This window comes from Alligator mississippiensis, chromosome 1, assembly GCF_030867095.1.
Source record: "Alligator mississippiensis isolate rAllMis1 chromosome 1, rAllMis1, whole genome shotgun sequence".
Taxonomy (NCBI): Eukaryota; Metazoa; Chordata; order Crocodylia; family Alligatoridae; genus Alligator; species Alligator mississippiensis.
This window is the reverse complement of record NC_081824.1, coordinates 457,688,014-457,712,091: the sequence shown is the minus strand read 5'-3', so window position 1 is coordinate 457,712,091 and position 24,078 is coordinate 457,688,014.

The window sequence follows — 24,078 nt, the reverse complement described above, 5'->3', positions numbered from 1 at the left end:
CCTAACGCAGGGTAAGGCTGCTCTCTGTCTATGCCAGCTACTAGCTCTTTGACTGGGCTTAGTCCCCTGTGTCCCTGACTCAAATGGGAGTGCCTCAGGCACCTCTGTGGCCTCATATCCACCCATTTCAGCCACGTCTGATCCTCCAGTTTTCTGTTAACTATAGCTAAACCCTTTCTGGGTCTCCCCAGGTCCCAGCTACCATCTATTCTTTGGCTACTGGGTCTGTAGCAGCTGCTCAGTTACCTGGTTGGTTGGCTTCTCCTCTGTTAACACTCAAGGCAGTAGGAGTTTTGCCTGCAGTGGAAGTCTGGGCAAGACCAAGCCCCCTGGCTCAGGAAACAGGCTTTTAGTAAACTGGGGCACCACCCCTTCAGATTATATGGCTCCAGGCTCAGCCTGCTTCTAGGTGCTGCAGATTAACTACTGGGCTGCAGCCATTTCTATTTCCTGTGCTGTCCTTTGAGGAGACCTTTGATGCTAGCTCCTTACCTCTCAAGGGGTGCAGCTTACTCATGTACTTTAACGTGCAGAAGACAATTTTGCGGTGCTTTGAAGTGTCATGTAAAATTGTGACATTATGCTAATACTCAGTAAAATGGTCTACTGCGGCAATTCTTTGCAGTCGAGGATAGTTGTCTTCCCCAGTTGTCTTACCTGTGGGTTCAAAGATGGCTGATGAGGTCTTTCTAGGATCAGCAGACTCTGTTGCAAATTGGGCATGTGTTTCTGTATGGAATGGGTGGCTCTGGATTCTTAATTCAGTCTGTGACATACCATTTCTGCTGCTCCTACTTTTCCATCTCCTGTTGTAGCCACGAGGTTTCAAAGTACTGAGATGTTTGCAGCAGACTCTTCCTCCATTTGGGGCAGTCCTGGGCAATAGTTTCCCACCAGTTGATATTGATGTTGCATTTTTTTTTCAAGTTGGCCTTGAAGACCTTCACCAAGGTAAGTCAACGGTCAAAAAAGTAGCAGATGAACTTAAGTGTAAACAAGTGCAATCCACCTGCGGAAAAATAACCTCAGCTATACATACATAATGCTGTGTTCTCTACTAGCTGTTATGACTCAGGAAAGAAACCTTGGAGTCATTGTAGCTAGGCATTGTTCTCTAAATCATCAGCTCAGTGTGCACCAGTGACCAAAAAGCCAATAAAATGTTGGGCATTATTAAGAAGAGAATTGAAAACAAAACAGAAAACATCATCATGTCACTGTAGAAATCCATGGTGTGCCCACATCTTTAGTATTGTGTGCAGTTCTGGTCCCTTCATCTCAAAAACAATGTAGGAGAATTAGGGAAGGTACAGAGGAAAGCAACCACAATAATTAGGGTAATGGAGCACTTGCCATACTAGGAGATGTTGTATGGGGGTCGGACTCGATGATCTATTGAGATCCATTCCGACCCTAACATCTATGAAACTATGAATCTATGAGACACTAAAAAGGCATGGATTCTTCAGTTTGGAAAGGCAAAGTCTAAGGAGGGACATGTCGAGGGTCTATAAAATCATGGGGCACATCCCCATGAGTGGGAATGTGTGTTTGCCCAGGAATAAACAGCAGCGGCACAGTGCCGCTGTTGCTTTTCCCTGGGAAATGCCATGCACATGTGCTATGGCACATGGCATGTTGCCCCAGGTGAGGTAGGGGAGGCTGGGGCTAGCACCTGGGCTGGTTCCAGCAGTCTTACCTGGGGTCCTGAGGGCCTCCTCGAGCTGCAGCCACAGCAATCCAGCATCATGGAGCCTTGCCAGCAGCTTGAGTGCGGTGCTGTCTGCCCAGGCTCTGGTTTCTGTTGCATGTGCACCACCACACATTTTTAAGGTGTGGGGGGTTTTTTATACCGATATCTCAGTGTCAAAGAACAAAAAACACACCTGCACTGCATATTAGCAGTGTGGGGGATGCCTGCATATGTGGCATGCAACATTACAGACAGGTCTGCAGCACCGTATACCGTGTGTCTGCGCTCATCTGGATGCGCCCATGAAGTTTATGGGACCAAGGCAACAGGGAACTGTTGCCCATTAAGTCTCATAATACTAGAACAAGGGTGTACCCTCTGAAATTGGTAGGTGAAAGGATTAAAACCAACAAGAGAATACTTTTTTAGCGGAATGTACTGTTAACTTGTGGAATTCACTGCCACAGGAGGTGGTGGAAGCAGATAGCATAGCCATAGCCAGGTTCAAAAAGGGATTGGATAAATTAATGGAAAATAGATTTATTGATGGCTATTGAACAGAATGGTTGGAGAATTTTCCTCTGAAATCTCTAATAATGGTGAGTGCCAGGAAGGATATTGAATAGGGGAAAGATCACTCCAGAGGTATTGGGTTCAGTGCTCTCTATAGCATCTATTTCTGCCACTTTCAGAGTCAGAATAGTGGGATAGATGGACCATTGTTCTGACCTAGTGTGGCACTTATGTTCTTATAGTCATACAATATTTTTCGTCTCTCTCTCAGCTTTCTGTTCATTTTTCTATGATCTTTCCACTTGAGTCCTTCTCGTGAAATGAAAATGCTCCAACATGTGCTGACAGCATTTAAAAAATATTCCCCCTTGACCTGTGAGAACATAAGTATCATTGGGAGATATGGAAAGAAAAAGAGAGAAAGTCTTTTTGCTTTTAAATAAAAGTGAGTAGGATTTAAACAAAACCTTCTGAGATGTACTTTCTCTGGGGAAACAAACCTGTATAGGAAACTGGCTTGTATATTTTGTTCTGATAATATAGTGCCTGAATTCATAGTAGAGCATAATGTCATTTGAAAGTGGTTTGAAGACTTTTGTAGAGGGAGCAGAGAAGGTGGCAGGAAGGAAGATATTTCTTTAAATACTTGACAGTTGATACATTCTGGTCCCTTTTAAAAGCAAATGGCTTACTTTCTGGAATGACTTCCATGAGTGTCACGGGTAACTTGTCTCTGGCAGGACTAAGTTAACAGTATTATTGTTGCTGACTTTCAGGATTTTTCTTGTGAGCCTTGAAAGAATTATTTCCCCCTTCAGAGCTTCTGAAGTCTGGTTTTTTTTTTATTTGAGAATCCCAGCTTTTATCTATTTATATGTTTATTTTTGTAAGTAGTTGTGAGACCTGCTGGGGCAAAAGAAAGTCTGTGACTGAGCCCTCCACATTCCCACTCTAGAAGGCAAGTAAAAGGAACACCACATTTTTAAAAAATTGTTTCATGATTTTGAGCCAGTTTCATGGTTTTTTTAATTCCAACTTGTTGTCTGAACGCTTAGGAGTTGGGAATACTGTGATATGTAGGAGGGAGATGTGGTCAATCATGGCAGGGGAGTTGCCCAAATTCCCATCAAATGAAAGATGGGATTGTACTTGGGTGGTCCACCTGTAGGGTATTTCTTAATGCAAAATGCCTCAAGCCAACACATCTCATTTGGTGTCTGCCAGCCTGCATCTGCTTTATACTGAATACAGATCTGAAAATGGTGGGCAGTGAAAATGAACATAAGCGGCACATCTAGACGTGCGTGGACATTTGGCTTCCTGGGGACAAGTAGTGGTGGTGCACCTTGTGCCGCTGCTTCTTGTCCCCGGGGAACACCTATGCCATGTATGCTTTGGTACATGGCAAGTTGCTTTCAGTGGGGTAGGTATAGCAGAGCACTAAGGCGCCTGCTACTCATAAAGCAGACCTAATTACCCAGGGGCAGGTTGCTAGGGGCAACCAGAGTGAGCTAGTGACCCACACCTGCCAGCGGTCAGCTGACCGGAAGGGGCAGGGCCTGGCTCACATTTAATCCCCAAGCCTGAGGCCAGGCAGGCAATTCCCTGCCAGCAGCCAAGGGGGGAAGGAGCTCTCCCAGAGAAGAGAGGAGAGGCCTGACTGCAGGAGCAGTTTCTGACGCTGCTCAGGGATGGAGTATTCCCCGGTAGGCTTGAATGATGTTTTAGCTGAGCGGCTTGAATTTATGTTACAGTCCAGGGGCTTGTGGCTCCCTTGCTGTGTGGCTGGCACCCGTGCCTCTGGGCTGGGGAGTGCTGTGCTCCAGAAGGGAGCAGGAAAGGGGGCCACGAGTCTCCAGGCACTGGAAGGAAAAGCTAGAACCTCGGAGTCAAACCCTGGTTGGTGGGTTTGGCCGGGGAGGCCTAGCTAGAGGAAAAAAGGGGTCCAGCCATCCTAGGAGAGACCCCAACATACCCAGTATAATAGGCAGTCTCCCGCTCGCATAATAATTTCCCATCAAGACATGGCAGGAAAGATTAGGCGAAGGATTCCAAGAGGCCTCCAAGGGCACCCCACGTAGGGCGTGAATGACCAGGAAGGTGGCACTGGGAAGGGCAACCTGTTACAGTAGGGAAGGCTTGGGCCAGCGCTGGGATGGCCCCAGCAGCCTTACCTGGGGTTTTGGGAGCCTCGTGGGGCTGCAACCATGGCAATTCTGCTGCGTGGAGCCTGGCCAGCAGCAGAGCACGGCTCTGAACAGCAGAGCCAGGCTGCCCAGCAGCATGTGCTGGCTGAGCATCAGCTCCATTTTGGGTTTTTTTTCATGTTGTTTTTTTTTTTTTTCCCCCGGATATCCAGGGGGTGGAAACCCCCTGGTGCAGCGCACACTCAGGCAGCATGGCCTTGCAGCACAGAGAACACCACACTCTGTGGTATGTGGTGCTGCAAACATGCACCCATAAAATACTGTGTGGAATGAAAGAGGGAGGGAGTGCACAAAGACTACCACAGAAACTTTCTCCATAACCCACTACCTTGGAAAAATATCTTGCCATTTTAAATGGTGTTGAGAACAAGTCCTGGACAGATGCCTTAATGGCAACTGCAATAGAGGGAAGGGCAGATACTGCAGCAACCATGGGAACAAGCAGTAGAGTTAAGTGCTGAAATAGAAGCTGCAGGAGGAGTGGCAGCTCTTGCAGGAATGTATATTCCTATTTTGCTCTCAGGAATCAGAGTTACTGACAGCATTATCTTCCCCTATCGTTCATCACTACTAGATCATTTCAGTACTATTAGATGTGCTGGTGTCATTCCAGGAGTACAGCTTCTGCCCTTCCATTCTATTCCAGTTCTGAGTTTCAACGGATCTACATGTCTCTCTTTCCCCTTATTGCCTGCAGTCAGTATGGCTATATTACAAGACATGTACAAGTCAGTCTGAAACGCCAACTTCATTCATTACTGCAACTTCATTACAGCAGATAGCACAAATTAGCTTCCGTGACTGAGTCCAGCTAAGCTTTTGCTCTCTTCATTTTGGACAATAGCAGTGCCACTAACCCAAATTGTAGCATAATGTTAAATGTAATGTTTCAGCCCAAGACTTGCTGCTTTAATGATGTTCATATCAGCTTTTCAGGAGGTGCTGACTCTCAGAAGCAGACCTTCCCAAAACAATTCAGTGAGGGATGCTTTAGATAAGGGATGAGCGAGCACAAAGTTAGAAATATTTTTTTGACCTACACATTCCTCATTATTCTCACATGTTTACAGACTAAGTTCTTGAAAAGAGACACTTCAGAAAAACACTTTGCCCATAAAGAGATCAGTGGGAACATGCTGTACATTTTAACAAAGCAGAAAAGGAGCGAAGATTCCTGGGGAATTATTATTTGATATGGAAGCTATTTAGAAATGAACTGTTCATTATTTGTATTATAGTCCATGAAAGCCCCCAGACTTAATAGAGGCCTCACTGGGATTTGTTCAGATGCATAATAAGAGACTGTTTCTGCTACAAAAGAGCTTACAACATAAATAGATAAGACAGACAAAGGGTAAGTAAGAGGAAGCAATTATAACTATTTTCCACCTAGGGGCCGAAGGGAGATGTGGGGGTAGATTTTCAGTGTTCAATGTTTACAAGTGGGTTTAGATTTTCAGAAGAGCTCAGGAGCAAATCTGCTAAACTTGTTCACTGGGCTGTGACCCTATAGGGAAAATCTGGCCTACAGTGCTGGATACCAGGGATATAGATCCAGAGAAGGTATGGTCGCATCCCTTTTTAGCTTTGCTAAACTTAACCTTATGAAGCAGGTTCTGGCCAGCGTCCCTGCTTTCATGCAGCTCTGGATCCCACAGGGTTAGTGCCACCACTTGTCCCTTCCTATTGCCTACTGATGAACTCATTGGATAGGGGGAACAAAGAGCAGTAGCACCCTGGGCTCTGGAACAGGGGCTCTGGCCTGACCTTGTGCTGGTCAGCTGGTGAGCTCAGAGCTCACTTCTCACATGGAGCCCATGCTGACCAGGCAGTGAGCTCAAAGCTCAGTGCCCATGTGCGGTACAGCCAAAGTGGGGCTGCACCCCACTTGCCCTGTTCCTGGATCTGCTACAGGTGAATACTCATCTGTTTGGAAAATTCTGGCTTAAGTTGCTTGCTGAAAGGCAAGCTGCTGCTTCAAGTAAGCCAGGAACTGAACTCAGACTTCCCAAATCCCTATCCAATGATGCACACACAGTGCTGTACTTTCTTGCCAGTCTGAGAAGACTTTTTTGAGGGGAGGCTATTTCAGTAGAAACAGGATTGGGTGTAAGCACCCCACTGTTACAAGTATTTATGGGGCTCAAATGAAAAAAAAAAAAAAAAAGAAGAAAAGATGCATCTTTATGTTCCTGGAGCTGCAATAGCTTGGCACTTAGAAGAGAAGTGCCCCCTTCATGAGGACAGGCACTAAGGGCCAGATCCAAATGTTCTCCTAGGCATTTGCACTAAAACTTTGTGATACCTCAAATGTAGATGCCTTGCCCTTAGGCAGCAATCCAAATTGCCAGTCCTAGGCACCTAGAAGCCCTACATGGTCAATGAGGCAGTTAGCTGCCCCCAGAGGTTGGTCTGGATTGCCTGGATGCTGATCAGGAATGTGTGTTCAGCTGTACAATGGGGGAATGCTGGGCATGTCTGGGCTCCTTTTCTTCGGTGTCTCAGTCAGGACTGCACATTATGTGCCTAGGTCATCTTAGGCTCCATAGAGCACAGAGGGGAAGCACCTACCTTAACCAGGATTCCTGACTCTTACTGACAGCAGCACTGAGTTAAGTTCAAAGCAGTCCATCCCATATTCACTCTTGGATAGCCAGTGATCTTTCCCACAAAGTCATTAAAAGTAGGAATTCTCAACCAGGGAGCTGTGGCACCCTGGGATGCCTTGAGATCCTTTCAGGGGTGCTACGAGGTGCTACACAATGCTAGCACTGTTAGGTGTGCAGACATGATTTACAAGATGAACCAGGGACTTCAAATGGAATATATAGTGCTAAAACTATTCTGTGTGTGTCTACAATTCGAAGTAGGCTTACTGCTCAGTAAAAATACTGCAATGGGAGCAGTCTAGTGAAGTGTTGCTCCCACCCTGCTCTTCCCCCCTGAAGCAGCCAAGGGAAGTTCCAGGCTCCCCCTGGGTGCTAGCCTGGGGGTTGGCTGGGAGAGCTCTGCCAGGTGCAGTAGCAGTTGTTTCTTGGCCCTGTACCCATTGGGAGAGGTCCTGATGTGCACGCACCAGGGGACAGCTGCTGTTGCAGAACTCTCCCACCCCATGCACATGGGGGTAAGCTCTGTGCCTACCAGGACTTCCTGGCACAGCCCAGGTCTGGCCAGGACCTGCCCCAGAACAGAACAGTTCCCAACCAGCCCCAGGCTGCATGGGGAAGTCTGCACATGAAACCTGGAGCTGGCTCAGCCCTGCCCCAAAATGGGACAATTCCCAGCTAGCTTTAGGCTGCACGTGCAGGCTTTCCTGAGCAGGCTAGGGCTGGCCTGGAACTGTCCTGTTCTGGAGCAGGTCCCAGGCAGCTTCAGGCTGGGTGGGGAACTCTTCTTGTGAAGGCAGCTCCTGGTCCCAGCTCCGTGATCACAGGCAAGACTGGGAGATTACTCCATGCCCCCAGGAGCTGCCTGCTGCCGGATGGGCTCTGATCACAGAGTCTGGGTCAGAACAATGTCCCCATTTGTGGAGCCAGGGCCAGAAGCTGTCTGCTGCCGGGCACAGAGGGACATTGTCTCAGCCTGAGCTCCATGATCAGAGCCCGTCCTGGCAGCAGGCAGCTTCCAAGGGCAAGGAGCAATCTCTAAGCCTCAGCTGTGATTGTGGAGCTGGGGCCAGGAGCTGCCTGCTGCCAGGGCAAAGGGACATTGTCCCAGGTTTGCTTCACAATTGAAACCTGCCCCCACAGCTGGCAGCTCCCTGGGGAGGGGATTGTTCTTCCACCTCCTGCTGCCTGGGCTGACCAGGAGCAAATATGTTTCTGGTTGGCCGTCTACATGTGCGCTCCTGTGCAGTAACTATGGTACAGTTAATTTGCTACTTGCATTATCTGTAGCAAATATCTTGGACCACAACTGGTCAGAGGGTGCATCTACATGAGACACTTTACTGTGAAGTTGACTAAATGACTATGTAGTAAAACATCACCATCTATACTTGCAACACTTACTGTGCAGTAATTTAGTCAACTGTGCAGTAAAGCGCCTCTGGGTGTAGCCTTTCTGAGTTATTTGGTACAGAAAAATTACTGTATTATTTTTCCATAATCAAAAAATGAGTGAAAACTAAGAGCTAGCATTTTTGAGAGGTGCCTTGAATCTAAAAAAGTTGCAAAACCATTCTATTAGAGAACAAACTAAATTAAACTAGGATATTGTGAATTTAACAGGAAGGTCCATCTTCTTCCACTGACTATACAGAGCTCTCAGTAACTTTTATAGGACTTGTGCATGTAGAATAAGGGGACAAATGCTTGCCAAAATTAGTAATATTACAAGAGAAAATGGTTTTCTCATCACTGCTAGAAGGTCAAGTGATGAAATAGAAAGTTGCTTTACTTGGCAGGTCACTTAATACATACCATTTTTGTAAAAAGTGACAAAACATCTAAATAGCCTGGAAAAGTGGCAGTTGCTAGGAAATTTGATAATAATCTATTAAATATAGGAAACGGGGTAGGAATTATTCTTGGTAATTGAAGGGGTTGATAAGGAATAGTTAATATTACTTTTATCCACATTTTGCCTTCAGCAGTAGCCTGAAACCAGACAAGGAAAGAAACCTGTTTAATATAAAAAAAACGTTAGTTCATTGAAAGCCAATCAGCACTGCAATGCCTGATATAGATGTTTCCAAGCAAATTTACTAGACTTGGGTTCTTTTTTATTATTATTATTGTGAGTGTTTCAGAACAAGAGGCTTTTATTTTGTGTGCTGTGTGAGGCCGAGCATTGTGCTAAAATAATAGAATAGGAAATACAATGGCAAAAAACTTAACAACTGCTGTCCAGATTGGATGACAGACTATGTTACCAAGTCCAACCAATTCATTCTCCGTTTTTCTTTCCCCCTGAGGAAATGCTCTTTGGCTTTTAGTGAACTGATTAAGTTCTACTGAAGGTCAGGCCAAAGAATTATCCATAACCAGGCTGTAATATTTCACTGTACATTTAATGACACCTTGAAACTTTTGGTGCACAACACACAGTTTCCAGAACATGGGCTGTGCCATGTAGTATATCCTAAGCTCTTGCAAGACGTTAAATTTAAGATATGAGTAGCCAGATAATCATCTTGAGTAGTAACCCAGCCACAGGTTAATACAATTAATGATATGATAAAAGAAGGAATAAACCACAAAGTTTTTACACAAATTTACAAAATATGAGTAATAACTTTATGACTTGTTCTCATTGTACCTTAAATTGCACGTGTGGCCAGGTATCATCTGATCAGGGTTCCGAGCCTTAGGAGTACATGGGAACCCTTGACTCCAATGTGCTCCCAAGGCTAGAAGCAGCAGTCAACTGATCTGACTGGGGTGCATCAGAGCCAACTGCAGAATTCTGGCAAGCCCTGGGTTTTTAGCCACGCCTCTTCTGGTGGCGGTGGGAATACAGATGTCACCAGCTCTATACAGTTAGTTGTTATCCCACACTAGAGAAACCATCCAAGGACTAGAGGCTAAAGATTACTTGTTTCTAACTGATGTATCATAGAACTAGTATGCTCTGATGCTCTCATGATGCCTATAGCATGGAAATGAAGAAAGCATCAATGGACAAACAATTTCTCTTTTTTTACTGTTTCTCTTTCTTTGTGAGTGTTCCTTGTCTCCAGAGAGACAGAGAGAGAGAAATCTTAGGGCCTTGTTGCATGGTAATTTTAATTGACTTCTGGAGCTCTTAACCCCTGGATTGGGTGCATGTTAACACCTTTTAAGTGGATTGAAGCACTCATTATTCACTGTAAAGATATACCACTCCAGGGCAGGATTATCTCTAATCCACATAATTTAGCTTCTGTTCCATTAAGGTGTGACCACTTCCCACAGCTCTTCTGCCCAAGTTCAAGTCCTCCAGTATCCTAGGATGCAGTAGGTGAGTGGGGATGTCAAGGTGTAAGGGGGCCGGCCTGGCATGGCAGAATACCCCCTACCCAGGGACATCTCAAAGAGAGAGGAAGAGCTAGACCGGGAATTCTTAAGTCAGCTCATGGAGGTAGTTAGGTCAAAAGACATGGTCATCATGGGTGACCTGAACTTTCCAGACATCTACTGGGAAGAGCAGTCAGCCAGGTGTGACTGCTCATGTAGGTTCCTAGCTGAGATACAGGACCCCAGTCTAACTCAGGAGGTGCATATCCCCACCAGGAGGGATGCCTTGTTGGATCTGGTGCTGGCCACAGGTGACAACCTCATGAGGGGGCTGCGGGTGCTCAACCACCTGGGTGACAGCGATCATTGCCTGCTGGAATTCACCATCCAGTGCAAGGTGGCAAAAGCCTGCAGCAAAGCAGCAGCCCTGGACTTGAGGAGGGCAGATTTCAATGAGGTAAGAAGAATAGTTGGGGAAGTACTGAGGTCCTGGAGGGGAGGGGAGTCAGGTGTCCAAGAAAAGTGGTCGTTCCTTAAGGAGACGATCCTCCAAGCCCAAAGGGAGGTAATCCCAACAAGGATCAAAGGGGGCAAGAGGATGCAAAAGCCCCCATGGCTCACCAAAAGCATACGGGAATGTCTCCTAGCTAAAAGGGTGGTGTCCACCCAATGGAAGGGAAGGGCCATCACCAGGGAGGACTATACCTTGGTTGCTTGGGGCTGCAGGAGGGTGGTTAGGAAGGCCAAGGTGGAGATGGAACTGGGACTAGCTACCCAGATCAAGGACAACAAGAAGTCCTTTTTTAAACACATAGGGGGCAAAAAGAAGGTACTGGGTAATGTGGGGCCCCTGCAAGACATGCTAGGAAATCTGGTTGTTGCACCTTGATGACAAGGCTAACCTATTTAATGATTTATTTGCCTCCATTTTCCTGAGCAGGGACCGGACCAGCCCACCCCCTGGGACTCCCTCAGAACCTGGGAGAGGTACACCCATGCCTAGGGTCAGGGAACTTCTGGAGGGACTGGATGTATCTCAATCAGCTGGTCCTGATGACCTCCACCCCAGAGTGCTGAGGGAATTAGCAGAGGTCATTGCAGGACCCCTGGCATGGCTTTACAAGCACTTGTGGTGCTCTGGTGTAGTGCCAGAGGACTGGAAAAGGGCCAATGTGGTTCCCATCTTCAAAAAAGAGAGGGAGGAGGACCCAGGAAACTATAGGCCAGTTAGTCTTACCTCGATCCTGGGTAAGCTTTTTGAGAGAATTATCCTGGCACAAGTCCATGAGGGGCCAGCAGGGGAGGTTATGCTTAGGGGAAACCAACATGGGTTCATTAAGGGCAGGTCCTGTCAGACCAACCTGGTGGCCTCCTATGACCAGGTCACAAAATCCTTAGACGCAGGGATAGTAGTGGACGTAGTCTTTCTGGACTTCAGGAAGGCCTTCAACACTGTCTCTCACCCCATTCTCATTAAAAAACTAAGGGACTGTGGCATTGACCCACACAGTCAAATGGGTCACAAACTGGCTGGAGGGCTGCACCCAGAGAGTGGTGGTGGATGGGTCATTTTTGACCTGGAGGGATGTGGGCAGTGGGGTCCCCCAGGGCTCGGTCCTCGGTCCTGCACTGTTCAACATCTCCATCAGTGACTTGGACGAGGGGGTAAAAAGCACCCTATTCAAATTTGCTGGTAACACTAAGATATGGGGGGATGTGAGCATGCTAGAAGGGAGGAATAGGCTGCAATTGGACCTAGACAGGTTACAGGGGTGGGCAGATGACAACAGGATGGGTTTCAACACTGACAAGTGCAAGGTGCTGCACCCAGGGAGGAAGAACCAGCAGCAGACCTACAGGCTGGGGAGCTCCCTTCTCGTCAGTGCAGAGGCAGAAAAGGATCTTGGAGTCATTATTGATGCCAAAATGGACATGGACCGACAGTGTGGGGACACGTTCAGGAAGGCTAACTGTACCTTGTCATGCATCCATGGATGCATCTCAAGCAGGTCCAAGGAGGTGATCCTCCCCCTCTATGCGGCACTGGTCAGGCTGCAGTTGGAGTACTGTGTCCAGTTCTGGGCACCGCACTTCAGAAGGGATGTGGACAGCATTGAGAGGGTCCAGAGGAGGGCCACCCGCATGATCAGAGGGCCACCCGCATGATCGGGGGCAGCAGGGCAGGCCCTATGAGGAGAGGCTAAGGGACCTGAACCTGTTCAGCCTCCATAAAAGAAGGCTGAGAGGGGATCTAGTGGCCTGTTACAAACTAGTCAGAGGGGACCAGTAGGTATTGGGGGAGTCCCTGTTCCCCCGAGCACTACCAGGAGTGACTAGAAATAACAGTCACAAGATGGCAGAGGGTAGATTCTGACTAGACATCAGGAGATGCTTCTTCATAGGGTGGCTAGGACCTGGAACTAACTTCCAAGAGAAGTGATGCTGGCTCCTACCCTGGGGGTCTTTAAGAGGAGGTTAGACTAACACCTTGCTGGGGTCATTTGACCCCAGTACTTTTTCCTGCCATGGCAGGGGGTCAGACTTGATGATCTGCTCAGGTCCCTTCTGACCCTACCAACTATGCAACTATGAAGAGTAGCCCTTCATTGTCCAGTGGTTGTGGTTGCCTCCCGCTGCCACATGGAGCAGCATGGGGACGCTATTTGAGTGTTTAGGTAGATTTTTTTTTTTTTTTTTAGTGATATAGTTTTTCTTTTAAAAGGGCTGTTTACTTTTCTCAAAACAATTACAGTATAAAGACATAAGCATCCAATTTTTCAACTTTCACAAAAACAAACCAAGAAAAAAGGAAAAGGAAGGAAGAAAAGGAAATGGTTATCAACAACCAAGTATGTTAACATCTGCTCAGATTTTGGGTAGGTGAAAAATATTGATGGCTACTTCAAAAGCATCTTCAGCAAAATATGTCAGTTGAATAAAAAGAAACAAAAAAGATGTCCTTTGAACCCCTTAACATGATGGTAGCATTAAAAATGTTAATGAAAAAAAGTGTTATTGAGCAACCCTTGTAATTGGGGGGTTAGATCATGGTAAGAATCATGACAGGCTGCCTTGCACAAAAGCAGTGCCAGATGGCATGTTACTCATCCTGTGCAGCAGGCTGAGTATAAATTAGAGTGAATGCAGCATGTAGCCTTCAAGCACTGGTCCCACTCTGTTGGCCAATGCAGAAAAGAAATGGAGCTAGAACAGTTCCAGTATTCCTCCATTCCTGTCATCTATGGTGCAGCTGTCTCTGGGCTTAAGTAGACTCTATCACTTTGTCTTCTATGATATCAAGTGGAAGTATTTCCCAATGGAAGGACAGAGCACCGTGTTTTTTAATTTGCTGTCTCCCCACCTAATACTCACTAGCACCTAACCTGTAGTTTCTACATTTCATTTTTAACTCCAACCCTCACATGCTTCAACACATGGAAGCTTGTTTAGAGGAGCATAGTGTACTCTCCACTTTTCTATTAGGAAATGCCTTTGAGAAATTGTAAATAAGTAATCTAGTTAGGGAAATTAAATAAATAAATAAATAACAATCCCTGTCAGAATTTATCCATATCAATATTTTAACATTTTTTCCTTGAAGTAAATGGAAGAAGTTTAATCTTCATTGAAATCTTATCTTCTTATTCCATACTCTTTATGCTCCAGGGTTTTTTATTTTTTAAGCTCAGCGTGGGTGAGATTTATAAGAACCATCTCCCATAATATGCAGCAGCTTTACATATGGAAAATTAAACTAGGAGAAGGAGCAGTGCTCTTTGTTTAATACCACTGGGCATTCGTAAACAAAAAGTAGGGAAAAAAAGCTGTTCATGAGTCAGTGTGTAGGCTGTTTAATTTCTTAAAAGTGATTTAGAAAAACCATCAGGAAAATAAGGCACAATTTGAGGTGACATTTCTACATCTATGGACCATTAGGGGGAGAAAGATTAAACTTGTGTATTGGAAAAGCATCTTGCGAAGTCAAGACCAATATAACTGTATGTTGTGACAAATCAAGTAATATAGGCAGGGGCCTCATTGTGATATAGTGCTGCTTATAATTAAGATGTTACCCTAAATTATGCATTAATTTATCATAACTGTGTCAGACTAGACCAAGATTTTGGAGTTAAGTATTTTTTATTTAAAAAGCATATAGAGCTTAATTTCTTCAAAGTTTAAGGAGGTACAAGTCCTATTGATTTCAGTGAAACCACTCATTTTTTGCCATGTTGGGAGGACTGGGGGACTTTTAGCATGCCCCTGCACAGGGGCGAATCCTTGAGAAGGCAGTGGCGTGATTGCTTACCTTTTAACTGTATCACATGTGCAGTGAGCTCTAAGTTCACTGGCTTGACAGTGCAGCTCTTGCCAAAGCTCTGCATGTACTACGAGCTCTAAGCTTACCAGCTGATCAATACAAGATCTGGCCTGAGACCCTGGTTTCAGGCAGGTCTGGATCCCAGAGGATGAGGACCATAGCCATCACTCATCTACTCTTGTCCCCTGCTGTTGAATTCAAGAGGAAGTTGGAGGTGTGGGGTGGGGAAGGAAAGTGAATGGCAGCGGCACGCATTCCCTGGGCTTCAGGCTTCACAAAAGCAAGCATGCCAATCAGCTGGTGAGCTCATAGAAATCACAGTGCCTGCAAATTCTGGCAGAACCTGCCCTAACATGCTAGTGAGCTCAGAGAGCTCACTACATACATGCCCCTAAGCCGGAGGGGGCTGGACCCCCTTCGCTATGATCCTGGATCTGCCCATGACACTGCTCTTGTACAACAATGATGATTAAAGTGGGGCGAGAGTTTAAATTTTACCTCATCACTAGGGACCTACTAAATACATGATTTCACAGATTTCACAGAAATCATGTAATTGGCAGTCTTCTGTGAAATAGCCAGTTCCTCATGACTATGGGAACTGACTATGTTCAAAAAGCCAGCAAAAAGTTGTCTCCTAGAGGGTGAGGGGAGGGAGAAGGGAACAAACAGAAGAAAAAAAAAGGCAGACTGTCTGTCTTCTGAAGTGGGTGGGGGGGTGGCAGGAGGAGGGGGAATGCAGGGGAAAGTCCACCAGAAGTCCTCTTCTGAAGGGGAGTGGGGTGGGCGGGAGCCAGAGCGGAGCAAACATAGCTGAGCCCCTGAGCTAGGGACAAGACCTTACACATACACTGGTTTAAGTGATCAGAAACTGGTTTAAACCTGTAACAGAACAGATTTTCAGTGCACATAAACCAGTCTGAAAATGGCTGAAACAAGTTTGACCTGGTTGAATGTATTATCAGGCTTAACTGATTTGGCTTAAACTGGTTTATGCAATGTCTGCCCCAGACCTCTTGCTGGTTTAAGATAAACCAGAGTCCCCCAGCATCCCAGCATGCTCTTGAGCTGGGCAGGGCTCTATGCTCCACATCAGGGCTGGCCCCTTCTCTCTGCATCTGCCTGGCTTCTCTCTGCTAGGCAGGAATTATTTCTCCCCACCCCTCTGCCTTATGCAGACACCTCAGCACTAGCTAGCAGACCGCATGCTGGCTACAGTCCATGCTGTGGGAGAGACAAAGACAGACAGTTTTTTTGGAGCTAATCAACAGGTAGCTTAATGTCCTTCCTTGGAAATGTTTGAGAAGAGCTGTTTGCTCTCCTCTCCCCCCTCACTACTTTCTGCTAAGCACAAATCCCCCACTCCCCTCTGCCTTTGCTCAGGTGCCTGTGTATTAGCCAGCAGACTACATGGTAGATCTGTGCTAAATCAACAGATAGCTAGTAGCATCTCTCTGTTTTCTTAATTGGGCAATAAACACTGAGATAAAGGTGATAAACACTGAAGCAGAGAGGGAGAGTGAAAAGCTCTGTATCATCAACAGATGAATGCCCTGTACACCACCGCCCTTGCCTCAGAGAACTAGCCTGGGGATGCAGGCTAGCACCTCTGGCTTCTAGCCTGAGCCACTGCAGGCATGTGCCTGAGTTTCCTCAGTTCAGAAGGATTGTCTGTATGGTTGGAAACTGGTTCAGCCTAGGCAGGTAAGACTAATCTGCAAAGGTTCAATCAATTCAGGCTCAGGTTTTTAGAATGGCTGTCCCTAGCCCTGATGTCAGCTCAGTCTGAGAGCCAGTTAGGGGTCATCCAGGAGAGGATGGTGGGGGAGTTGCAAGAGACCTTGTCCTTGTCATTGCAGCGCAGCCCCAGCCCCTTCCCTGCTATATGCCCTGAGGCATGTGTGCAGCTGCTGCCAGCAATGAGTGGGGCTCTGACCCCACTGCAGACCAGGAGGGGAGGGGGGCTGACCTATTATCCACTGCAGACCAGGATCTGTCTGCACATGGAGGGCATTGCAGACCCTTCTGGGATGCTCCCGGGCCAAGACAGGGATAAGGGCCATGGCTTGAGGTCTGTGCTACCCCCTGGCTTAGCACAGAGGAATCAAGAGCAGGGACTGGGGCTGGCATTACAAATTAGCCCACTCTGCTGGTGCTTGGGTGTGGGAAGAGGAGCCCCCTTGGGACTGTCAGAGCAACCACCCCCTGTAAGCACCATCCCCAGGCCCATAGCCCATCCCCAGGAGATGCAGATGGGGGCAGTGGGGGCCAGAGTCACTTGAGCAGAATCCTCCTGCATGGGGCCACTGCACTCACACAGCTTAACCTGCCCTTTGCAGCTGGGCCAATGAGATGGAGATGGGGAGGGGGATAGGGACATGCCTTCCCTTGCTCCCCCACTCCAACCCATTCCTGCCCCCTGCAGAGATGACAGGAATTGCAAGTGTGCAGCCCCTGTCAGTGGAGCAGAGCCCCAGCCCTTTCCCCGCAGTGGTCCATGAGGCATGCATGGCAATGAGTTGGGCCAGGACTCTGGACCCTAGAGCAGCCGTTTCCAAGCTGGTGGGTGCCTGTTGCATCCAACTGGGCTCTGGGCAGCTGGTGCTGGCCACAGAGCCTGGGCTGCTCTCAGCAAAGCTTGCAGCCTCCCTGCCGCCTGCTGTAAGCAACCTGGGCTCTATGTCCGGTGGCAGCTGCCCAGAGCCCGTCCAGATATGGTGTGCTGAGTAAAATGGCCTTGCATGCTATGCTCTGGCATGTGTGCTTGAGGTTGGGGCTTTCAAACAGTGCCTGGGAGGGGTGAGGCGTGTGGTGCCCCTCAGCCAACCACAGGCTTGGGTGAGGGGGGTGCTTTGCTCCACCTTCAAAACGGCAGCCCAAACTGTGATACAGCTGTGAAATTGAGGGCCCTGGCCATGTTATAGCTGCCGAGGTCCATGAATTTGATAGGTCCCTACTCACTACACTTCAGAAGTTAAATTGAAATATTAATTTTGATAGTTCCTTGTCCAAAATTTCATCTGTCTTCAAACTTCCGTTGGTGGGTTCACACAAGTTTTGCAGCTGTATTAGCCATTCCTTTTCCCCCATCCCCAGTACACTGTCAATCAGAAATTAGCAAATTTAATACAAATCCAAATCTATTATCTGGACTTCTGCACAGTGCTAGTAATTATATTTTCTGTATCTCTTTTGCAAGGGAATAATGACAATTAACTCAGTGATGCCTGTAAAATGCTTTGAGAGTGAAAATGTTGTGTAAGCACTAGGTGGTATTATTAAATCTCATAGATTATTGTGTTTCTGGAACTATATTATTCAGGAGCAAACACAAATTGTGAAGAAATGATTTTGTTTCGGTAAAGAGAGGAGAGTGAATGTCATTCAGAACCATCCTAAGCATAATTCTTTGTGTACTTCCAATTACAAGTCCATAGGCTGTAATTCCCTTTTTAGTAGCATGTACATAAAGTAACTGTAAAAACTTTTTTTTTCATGCTTTTCCTTTCTAGTAGCTGGCTGGAATGATTTTTCAATAACAAAGAACTATTCAGAGATAAAATGCCTAAGCACATGCCGCTTATCTTTGCAGAGGTATGGTCTTAAAGACAACTACCACTTCCAGTATAATTTTTAGTTGTGATTTCATTTTGCTTGGCCTTGTGATACTGGACAATATACACATTTTTTTTTTCAATAGCTGTGTCACAACCCAAAGTTGTGATTTTTTGTTTGTGTGTGCTTCGGCACTGCTAAATTGTTCCCGCTAAATTGCAGCTTCTTTGCACGGTGGAGTTTTCTGCTGCAGAGGAGAACCCCGGTGCAAAGGAGAATTCCTGCCAAATTTGTAGCTTTCTTTGCAGGGTGCATTTCTCTGCTGCAGAGAAGAAATGCTCGTTGCAAAGAGTTCCCGCCATTCGTATTATAATTCGAGCCCCATTATTGGCTTGTGCTAAATTATGCACACGTGGTGGCTAGTGATTGGCTTGCTAGCCATATAAAAAGCTTGTGTGGTTTCTGCCCAAGTTGGAGGACTCCACAAACATCAGGAGGAGGAGACTTCACCATGTGTGAAGATCTCTAAGCGCTGCGGATCCTTACGGACCCGATGTATTTCAAGCAGGCAACAGGGGCCTGATCAGCCTCTAGCCTCTCCCCGTCACCGAGCACAATCCTCGACGTATCCCTCTTCCCTGCACGCAAACAAGGATCCACGGAGCCTAGCAAACTTCGTGTGAGTCTATTCAGAGCTCTTGTTTTGTTTCGAGTACTTTCTCCGGTTGGCCCGATGGGCTCGCGGTTTAGAGCCTCCAACCGGATGGACTAGAAGAGCGTTCACGGGAAGGAACTCTAGTCCGCCTCTCTTCTTTTCTATCTGCAACTGTAACTCAAGCAAGTTTTCCTGCCTGCACCGTGACCATCTTCGGTGTAAGTAAAATAATCTTTAAAACAACCACTACGCGTCCGTGACTAATTCTAGCTTGCCCCCGGTCTCCTCCAGCCCCGCGTGCCCGGGCTGCTGGCCACAGCCCGCATGTGCAAAGACGGGCCCGGCTCGCCCCCGGCCCACACAAGCTGATACGTTACGTTGCCGGTATAATGTAGGTTTTGTAATTTATTTAAATCTCGGCACTGTACTCTCTGTTCTAGGTCAATACTACACTGAATAAATGTGTTACTTAGCAAATAAACTAGGAGTTAGTGGGCTGGGACAAAGAACATTTTGCTGAAAACCTTTTATATATTTTCTCCTAGGGCAGGTGGTAGATATGGTGTTTTGGGATATAGGGGCATCCTGGTGCTTTGGGATATAGGGGCAACAGGGATAACTGTTCACAAGCTTGTAAAAAGTTATTTGCAATAGGCCCCAAACCATTTGTATTCAGATAGTTTGAAACCTGCTAAAGCCACAGTAAGTTGTGGAGTCACGGATGAGCCATTCAGCTCTTGAAATGTGGCTTGTATTATTAAGGGTGCTGCTTTTCTACTTAGTCAAGCACCTCAGCAGTCCTCTACAGCTCATTGATGCTGTACATACTTTTCCCCAGACCTCATTGATTTGCACCAAGTCCTCAGGAAAGGACTAAGAAACCTAACTCTACAGCTTATCTGGGTTCTACTATATCAAACCCAAAGAACTGATTTCACTAGGCTACATATACCACACACTTATCACAGTGGGACTTGGGGAACTGTAATGGCTGCTCAGGCTGTTGTATGCTGTACTTGGTACTCACCCTGACAGAAGGTAATGTTCAGACAGAAAATGTTATTAGAGCAGAATGGGGATCCTTCTCATAGTCTCTGATCACTGATGGACTCAAATCCTATAATCAATATAAAATTCAAAGGTTCACAGCCCATGAGTAGTGTTCAAGGCAATTAAGGTTTATTACTTCATCTTGCAAATTAAGTTTGGAAATATCGTTTTGGCCAAGGGCTAACTGTTGATGTAAATTGCCTCTTTGTTGATTGGGTGCTCATTTACTTTCTTCTGCCCTCCCCCAGTTGATATCATATGCTGAACATACACTGAGATACCCAAGGGAGGAAGACAAGGAAGTCTCAGCAGCTGGTGCTGATGGGAGGGATTTTTTTTTTAAACGCCCATTCCCTCAGAAAATGTCCTTGTCTGCAAATCAGGTATTTCTCAGTGATAGCCTTGAGTACTTTTCTCGGCTTCCTTTACCTCCTCTCCAGACTTCTGTGCTTTGGAAGACAACTCTCTGTTGGTGTTGTCTAGACTTTAGCCTTAACAGATGATGATAAGTGTTCACTAATGTATTTTAAATCCAACGGTAGGCAAGATCTGTTACTATTAGCATTTAAGCTGTTTGCAAAAAATAAAAATAAATTAGGTGCCCCTTCTACAGCTTAACTTGATCACTCCAGTGGATGTCAAAGATGGTATATAGGCTAATCTACATTAGACTTCTTAAGAACAAACTACCTTTGTAAATGCTGGTCTACCTAACTCCTCTGTAGTAGGATTAAAAATAAACCCAGTGATTTTGATTCTTGCCCTTCCTCTGGCCTGCAGTAAATATGTCTCTGTTCTCTGAAGGAACAGGTCTTATTTATTCCATACACATCAATGCAAATGTGTTCAGATATCACAGCAATGTGTGCAGTGTAGAAGACTGTATCGATCCCTTTAACATTTGTCCTGTAGTGTGGAAATGTAACTGAGCTTGTTAAAATTGATCGATGAGAAATTTTAATATGTTTGACTTTATATTGATCTCATCTTGAACATTCTCGTAGTTACTGAAAAATAAAACTCATCCTTGATACCTTGCTGTTCACTGAAGTCGCTGCAAAAATGTAAGAAATTTCCTACCACTTGGGGAGTGGAGCTGGCATTGGAAAAAGTCATTCTAGGTTGGAGTTTAGAGTCTTCTCTTAATTTTTGTCCCCTTTGGATAGCTGATTCTAAGCTGTGCAGGCCACACATCACATTTTGTCAGAGTATCCCTCAAAATGCAGACTTGTCTTTTTTCCAGACCCCAGTCTTCTGGGGTCATTTTTTAACAAAGGCATCAGAGATAGAAACATGTTTCTTGACAGTCTTTCTGAGTTCTGAACTTTGATCATACCAAGACCGGTGGACTTCACACAAGCAATCTCTAAATTCGTGTTATTCAAAAATTGTCTTAAGGAACTTTTTTTCCGACAGAACAAGGCCCTTTTTCAAGAACTCAATGTCAGCAGGGTTTTCTTGTGAAAGCAAAATGTTTGTGATTTTTCACTTGCTGAATAGCTTGTTTTCAGCAAATGCATTTTGATAAATCTGTGGATTTTCTTAGAAAAGGACCAACAGTATTATGGCAAAATGGCTCCATTACAAGCCTTGAGAAATAAAAACAACTTTCAAGTTAAAACATTTCAGTGAAATTGCTTTCATGTTTTTTAAAGTATCTCAGCTTCTCTCTAAAAATCCTTCCCATGAATGTCATTTTCCTCCCTCAGCCTCATCTATCCTAGGCAGCTTCCTCCTGTACAGCCTACATTCCTATGGCCAGATTCTGATCTGAATTGACACGACTGGATGTAAATCTATGGAGAACAATGGGAACCAACCTTTCTGACGGCCTATTTACCCTACACCTGACCTGTCCCTGTAACTCTGTGCTCTACCAACAGTTTCAAAATGAAATTTTACTGGTTGATGTACTGGCCCCGTCTTACCACCTAGGTCCCTCAATATCCTCCCTGCTACAGACCTTCAAGATGCTCAGTGCTGCACTGGACTTGCTACTTTGCTCCATTCTGTAAATCTGCCATGTTTCTGTAAATCTGCCATTCTGTAAATTTGCCATGAGCAAATGTTTTTAGAAGGCTTGCTCATGTCACATGCCACACTGACCACAGTTTCTGTTGCTGTAGTTGTTGTGTCCCTCTGTACACTTCTTTTTCCCTCCTTTACTCTTCATAAGCTTTCTCTGGCTGTAAAGCAGTTGTTTTCAGCTGGGGTGCCATGGCACCCTTCCAGCGGTTCTGTGGCACAGGTACCACCACGGCTAGGTGGAACTGTCCCGGGTGACACCCACAGAGATAGATCAGAAAGCCTCTACAGCTGAAGCATACACTCTTCCTGCAGTCCTTTCTGGTCCAGCCCCACATGCCCATCCTGGAAACACCAGGCAGGTGGGACAGTCCTGTGTGCCTGTGTTTCTGGGAGAAGCATTTGAGTTGAATCGGCAAGAGCTGTGGCAAGAGCCTGCTCTGCAACTGCAGCCTTTTTTACAACCTGTCTGGAGGAGTGAAGTACAGGGGGACACAGGGCAGGTAAGACCACCCTCCTTCCCCCAGCATCCTCCAGGGGTGTGGAACTCATTATTTATGCCTCTGCTTCTGCCTCCTTCAGGTTTATTGGATAGTCCTAATATAGGCAGAAACATGGGACAGCTCCCTGGTTGAGAACCACCACAGTAAACTGAGGCAGTGCAACAAATGCAGACAGAAGTTAGGTTTGTCATGCAATCACCCCTCTGAAAGTGCTCTACACCCATGTCATGACACATGTGAATGGCTTCAGAGTGCTTTTAATATGGCTGATGACATGACAAATTAACCCTTATCAAATGAGGGATCAGATGAAGGCTCTCTACTTTGGAGCACATTAGCAAACTTGTGTTCCCTAGGCTTAATCTATTCCATGACCGGGGTTCGGCTGATGCAGCCTAGCTCCATCCCTGGGGCTGTCTTCAGGAAGGGAAAGGAAATGGGGGAGGGGGAGCAAGCTACAGCTGGGGTTTGCCTGGCCTGAGCTGGAGGGGCAGTGAGGGGATTGAAGGCTCCCTGCCTCCCACCCTCCCACCCCACCCCACATCCAGCTCAGACTAGGCAAACCCCAACTGCACCTCACTGCCTCCCCCCCATTTCTGCTCCCCTCCTGCAGACAGCCACAGAGCTGGGAGGAACAGGTGGGACTAGGAGAGAGACACTAGGCTGGCTTGATTTTTCCCACCTCCCTCTGACCCAACAGGTGAACATCTGTTGGGTCAGGGGTGCTCTAACTCACGGCACTTTATATAAAGCACCATGAGTTAGAGCAGGGGCCTGCATGTCTGTCAGCCTGCACAGTGGTTCTTAACTGGGGGTACCACCAAATACAAAGTTTGAGAGGAGGTGCCTTGACTATTACTTCTCTTGCTGTAGAGACTGTAGTCTATACCAACACCTCAGGAATAAATCGTGGTAGTCCTGCACCTAATTAACCTTAAGTATTTATGATTTATTCCATTTACCTGAGCCTCCTGTGGTGTACAGCAGAGGAGAGATTGGATGCCCTAAAGTTTAGGGCCTAAAACTTGGCTTTTCTTCTCTGTGCAGCTCACTGTGGGTCACAAATAATTACAATTCCTGCTCAGCAAGAACACCTTATTCCCAGAAGCTGACATAACCACAGAGGTGATGAGAAGGCAGAGCAACTAACTGATAGAGCGGGATCCGTTTGTAGGGAGGGACAGGCTGTATTCCAGTGGGGCTTACATTGGCTTTATGCACTAGACTAGGGAGTTTGCAGAAGCAGAATGTGGAGACTTTCCCAAGGGAAGTGCAGCTGTACCCTAACACTGAGTTGTGACTAACAGGCACAGCCCAACCCTTGGTTTCTCTGTTCATAAATATCACTGAAACTTTTGACTATGTACTGGCACGACTAATGCATCACACATGGGCCACAGTCTCGTGAAAGCAATACTGCAGTAGGTGATAGGTAACAGTAGAGGGCAATATATGATTCTTAATCATTGCCTTTCCCCACACACAGCCAAGACAGCAATGGTTGTACAGTTAAAGTAAAGCCACTTTTGGGGTGAAGGATTTATGAAAATATAATTCCTAACTTATTACTGTGTATATCAAGAAATAGTTATTTTTCTGGAGGGTGCACAGATTTATTGA